General features: G+C 46.9%; 1 pseudogene; it reads left to right on the top strand.

Annotated features, from left to right (window-relative positions):
* Positions 1-3,699: 3,699 nt before the first annotated feature.
* Positions 3,700-5,456, top strand: LOC101659289 (annotated as a pseudogene).
* Positions 5,457-5,882: the final 426 nt, after the last annotated feature.

Below are 5,882 nucleotides of genomic sequence, written 5' to 3' on the forward strand. Positions count from 1 at the left end.
CACAGGCTAGTGTGCTTCTTCCATGTGGGCTTCGTTGCTTCTGAGCTAAATGGCTGCTTGTTTACCTTCAAGTCTTTTAAGCCCCAGAGTCCACTGAGGTAAGCTTTTTAAAAAATTTTCAAAAGGGGCATAAGGAAAAAGCTACTGTATACAAACATTCCTGGGGTGAGGACCAGGTAGCCTGGCAGGAGCCAGACCAAATCCAGGGATACATAGGGTAGCCAACTAGAGACAGTTTTAAACGCTGACACTCAGAAGTGTGTTTGGCAGGAATGAGCCAGAAGAAAGGACAGCAACCAATGAGAAAGGAAGACTACTGCTCTGGGAGTTAGATCGCTTCTAACAATAAATTACCAGGCTTTCAAGGTCCTGGCCTTCATGTTAGGTCAAGAAAGATGTTAAGGTTAAAAACTCCAGATTCACTGCCATCGAGTCGATGCCGACTCATGGTGGTCCCTTAGGACAGGGCAGACCCACCCCTCTAAGTTTCCAAGATTGTAACTCTCTACAAGGATAGAAAGTCCCATCTTTCTCCTGTGGAGCAATGGGTGGTTTCGAACTGCTAACCTTATGGTTAGCAGCCCAATGCGTAACCACAATACCAAGGCTGCAAGATATCCAGGTTAGCACTTTCAAATCAGGATTGGGCACTACCACATGGAATCCAAAAGCAGCTAAAGTCAAGAAAAGGGCAAATTGCACTTAAATTTAAATGAAAATGAAAAACGATGGTCCATCTAAATTTCAAAGGTAATATTTCATATCACACCCAAAAAGCTTCAATGACACATGAAATTATTTCATAGGAAATAGCATTCATTATTCATATTCAACAAATATTGAGCTCCTCCTACTGTGGTTGGCATGGGGACATGGTCCTTACTCTCAGGTCAAGTCAGCCATACAAACAGACACATTACCATACAAGGAGCGTGTAGGCAACAAGAGTAAGAGAGCATTGTGGGGACCCAGAACTGAGCGAGGCCACTGACTCCCGGGGGAACTGATGTTTGATCTGGCATCAAGTCCTTGAGAAACCAAATTTTCTTGTATCGATAAGAGCTTATTTTTACTGATACACGATTGGGGTTTCTCACTAACATTATAGAGCCCACTTGGACCCTTATTATTTATTATATATACCTACATGGGGATGATATTCAGAATATACACTGACCCGTGAAGAATATACACTGACCCGTGAGACAGAGACGTAGACCAATTAGAATAGAAGCTAACCACAGTGCTAGGGCTGAGTCCTGGAGATCACCGGCTGGGTTGTGCATTATCCCTGTAATTCCTTGGGTTCAGGGAAGGGAGGTAGGGTGTCCCACAGGAGGCCTGAGTGCAGCACACTCTCACACACACACACACACACCAGCCCCCATCTCCCTGCTGGCCTTGCCTGGACCACCTGGGTCACTCAGACGCTCCCACTAACTTGCACCATTCTTTTTCTTCTGTTCTCTTCCCCGCATCTCCTTGTCAACCTGGGCCTTGGGGAGAGGGAGGAACGAGAAGTAGGGGCAGATGGACAGCCCCAGCCGGCCTCTGAGGCACCCAGGCTAACAGCCACTGACCCACCACTTGAGCTCTCCCAGTGCAGACTGACTGGTTATCAACTATCAAGATACTTGGCTTCTTGAGAAATAGTCTAGAAGTGAGTTCAAACTTGACAGGAAAAAAATTCCTTATTGTTTCAGATGATTGTACAAAATCCATCACTAGGAAAATTTTATATTTTTTATGAAAATATAAAATTATGTCTTCAGAAAAAAGTTTTTAATACGTGTTGTGAATTGGTCAATTTTCATATTGCATAAAGTTTGATAATATTAGGGATGCTATGCTGTCTTAAGGGCAGAAATAAAATTCATGTTAAAGCTTCAATCATCTATAAACAGTCATTTTAAGTTATAATGAGTGTCTGGGTTATAATTTCATGTGGTAAGTTCAAATATCTATTTCAATATAAACAAAAAAGAAGGCACTTGAACCTAAGGACTAATTGAATTCACAAAGCACTGGCAATTAACTAATTGCAGAAAGAATTATGCTTTTGCTGAGTAGACACACATAAATATCTCCAGCAAAAACAAACACACACACACAGAACAACAACAACAATTAAGTTAATTGAGTTTGGGAATACTCTTATTGTCAAGTATAATAATCTGGTTAATTGAGGACTTCACCTTTAAACCGGCAAAATATGATGAGCCGCGATTCCTGGGGCTACAGCTCAGCATAATCTTAGGAAGCGCAAATCTCTCATTTATCAAAACGCTCTTGTAATCAGGGCAGAAATGTCCACATAAGTAACTGAGGTGGACCGAACGGTGTTCAGTTCTCCGTGGCTTGGCCACGTCAGAGTTGCCGAGAGCCGCCCGGTGACGTGCTAGAACTAGACCGGATACAATCACTGAGCAAAGGGGCAGCCGTAGCTCTGTGACCTTCACCTCCAGCTGGGACTGCCAGCTGGGAAGCAAATGCCCAGCTTCACTGTGGTGGAAGGTGACTGCTGAATCTCTGACGCCCGCCTGTGCCCTTCACCCAAAACAGAACCGTTTCCACTACCATTTGCTAAGGGCATGATTAAATCTGAACTTTCAGAAACATTCATGAACACTGCATGCTGGACATAGTTAATTCGGGAGATGCCAGTCATCGACAGGATAGGAGAGAGCTTCCAAACGTTTGTGGGACGATTCCATGATCGGTTCACTCCACTCTTCTACAAACATTGTGAAGCTTATTTATTTCTTAGCTTATTTATGGGCAGGACAAAGACTAGACTGGGCCTGTTCTAAACCCCAGGGGAAAGTGACAAATATCGGGACAAACCAGTGTCTGAGAGACTCTTCCAGGCCTTGCAAGAGCCTTGCTGGCAGCCTAAATGTATGGACAGAGTCCTGGCTGGGGCTCCAGCACGCTTCAGGAATCTTCCAGTTGGCAAGCCCAGCTTCATTAAGTAGATTGCTTAAGTTGAGCAAACTTCCATGCTATAAAATCATATCAAATCTAACAGATTTATAGGTCTGGTCTAAGCATATTAGTAGGAACTCCCCCTTGCCACCCCCCTTTGTTAAAACAACTGGAGAGGCAAAAAAGGAGTCATTCAGATGCAACTTCTTACATAAAAGCTCCAGGGGTAGCACTGTGGAGGAACCAAGCTAGGTTTTGGTATCTGAGGGGCAGAAATAAGAATTGCTGATCCACCCTCTACTAGAGGATGCCCGGCTGGCACCGTGGGTTTCGTGCAGGCAGCTCACCAGCAAGTCAGCAGGTTGAAAGGCCTGGGCACTCTGCGGGAGAAAGGTGAAATCATGACGGCGGTCTCAGCAACCCGACCCCACAGGCTCGCTGGGAGTTGGAATCCACCCAAGACCGTCGGCGGTCAACACTCTCCTCCACCTGCCGGACAGTTTGTCAGACCAGCTGTGGTTGTCTGTGTATTGCTGTGCTGCTGGAAGCTGTGCCATGGGCGTTTCAAACACCACCTCACGGTGGACGGGCTTCAGAAGAGCTCCCAGACTAAGACAGACTAGGATGCCCACTTAGGCCCATGAAAACCTTAGGAATCCCAACAGAATGCTGTCTGCAATGATGGCCGAGGAGGAGCCTCCGGGGTCAAAAGGCACCACACACTGGCCGCTCACGGGGCCTCCACGTTTGTGAGGATGATGAAAATGGCCAGGCATGGGGCAGCGTCTCCTTCTGGTGCCCAAGGAGTGGGGCCAGCCGACGGCAGCGTACAGCCTCCTCCTGATCTGTGTAAGGGGGAGGTTGTTGGTGACGTGGCTGGGAGTGAGGAGTAAGGGAGGCAGGGCACCCGCTCCACAGGCGCTCAATGAACGGCAGCGATTGGTTTTGTTGGTGTGCTGCCTTCTGTGGGTTTGGCTTTTGTGGAGGTTGAAGGTGAGGATGGTTTTGCCGGCTTCTCCCTGGGGCTTCGGGACCCCTGGCCCTGAGAGCCCTGTGGCCCCTTCTCTCTCGGGGCCTTCCACAGTACTTCTCCGCAGCAGGCCAGGGCACTCCTCACGGCAGGTGGCAGTGTGACAGCCCAGGTCAGCCTACGACGGCCAGGACAGGGCAGGACAACAAAGAGTTACGCAGTGCCAAGGCGAAGGAAGCCTGGTCTCCAGAACCAGCATAATACATTCTAGAGGCAGGGAAACCATAGCACCAGTCAGAAGAGCCATTATAAAGTTCCAACTATCGCGAGGGGAATGAAGGACAGGCTAGAAATAAGCATCAAATAAGGACAAATAACTATTGAACAAGCTGCCTCGTAGGTGGGGGTGGGGGTGGGGATTCGGGATTTATTTTGCATTTGCCTCCCGCCCCCCCCTCCTGTTAACAGAACATCCATTCCTGCTTCATAGATACACATACATAGACAAAGTGGCAGGAGGGGGGCTTCAAAAGGTTCGTGGAAGAATTCCATGATCTCTTACTTCCATTTGACTACACTGTTTTAAAGCCAACACACACGTGACTGTTGTTGGCAATCACTGACGACAGAGTAGAACGGCCCCAGGGGAGTGTTTAGACTGTAATACTTACTGGAGTAGATTTCCCCATCTTTTTCCCACAAAAAAAGTATTGCTATCAAATCACAGGAGCCTTTACTAAACAATACCATCAAAATGCGAAGCTACCGTTTCCCCACAGCGCCTTCCCCTAGGTCGGTCCGTTTCTGCAGGCAGTGTTTCCGTCTCTCCCACCCAGCCCTGACGAAGCCTGAGCTCTTGCGCTTAGACCACATCCAAATGGCAGCTTTTAAAATACATTTGCAGTAAAACTTACAAAGCCAGCACCTGTGTAAGGCAGAAACCCATCGCAAAAGGAAAACTCAACTATTTTCCACGAATAGACGGCAACAGACAAGTGACCAAACTGCACCCTGGACGTCACTTCCTCTCAAGTCAGCGTCGGGCTGGGTAGCATCCACGCGGGTTCAACCTGCGTATAGAGAAGTGTTATGTCTGTTCTGGGTCCATCTACCCCGGCCACGGCATGATGTTTGTGCGCCAAGACTGCAAGGTGTTCCGATTTTGTAAATCCAAATGTCATAAACACTTTAAGAAGAAGCGAAATCCTCGCAAGGTCAGGGGAACCGAGGCCTTCGGAGAGCCGCTGGTAAAGAGCGTACAGTGGATAATGCATTTGAATTTGAAAATCGTAGCAATGAGCCTGTCAAGTACCAGCGAGAGCTATGGAATAAGACTATGGATGCAATGAAGAAGGTGGAAGAGATCGAGCAGAAACGCCAGGCTGCATTCATAATGAACAGGTTAAAGACAAAGAAAGAGCTACAGAAAGTTCACGACATCAAAGAAGTTAAGCAAAACATCCATCTCATCCGGGCACCTCTTGCAGGCAGAGGAAAGCAGCTGGAAGACAAGATGGGACAGAAACTACAAGAGGATGTGGGTTTGGAAGACGCTTCTTAAAAATCTTGCTGCCTGGCACGCCTGCTACTCTGCCTGTGCATTTGAAAACTTTGAAGATTTGGAACTTCTCAGTGACAGCTTTGTTTTACATAGTCACTCAGATGAAAGGTGATTACAAATACCTCCACATTGCTGTCTATAAATCATCATACAGCATAGATATTCAATTGCATCATTGTGTCAAATCTTCACTTACGTAAATGAAGATTCTTTTTGGTAGTAGAGAAGTGAATTGTGAATATAAACGGACTGTGTTTGCGTAATGGCACAGCAGCATTCACTTGATGACAAACAGGCATGGCTAATGACACACACAATAAAATTGTTCTTCGCAGTGAAAAAAAAAAAACTGCACCCTGTCAAAGGCAGAAATCTTCTGAGCCCCCGAAACCCGGGGCAGTTACATTTAGTTCCAGCCCCCACCCC

The sequence above is a fragment of the Echinops telfairi genome, unplaced genomic scaffold, assembly GCF_000313985.2.
Source record: "Echinops telfairi isolate 266 unplaced genomic scaffold, ASM31398v2 ScPeMD7_3533;HRSCAF=4204_0, whole genome shotgun sequence".
Taxonomy (NCBI): domain Eukaryota; kingdom Metazoa; phylum Chordata; class Mammalia; order Afrosoricida; family Tenrecidae; genus Echinops; species Echinops telfairi.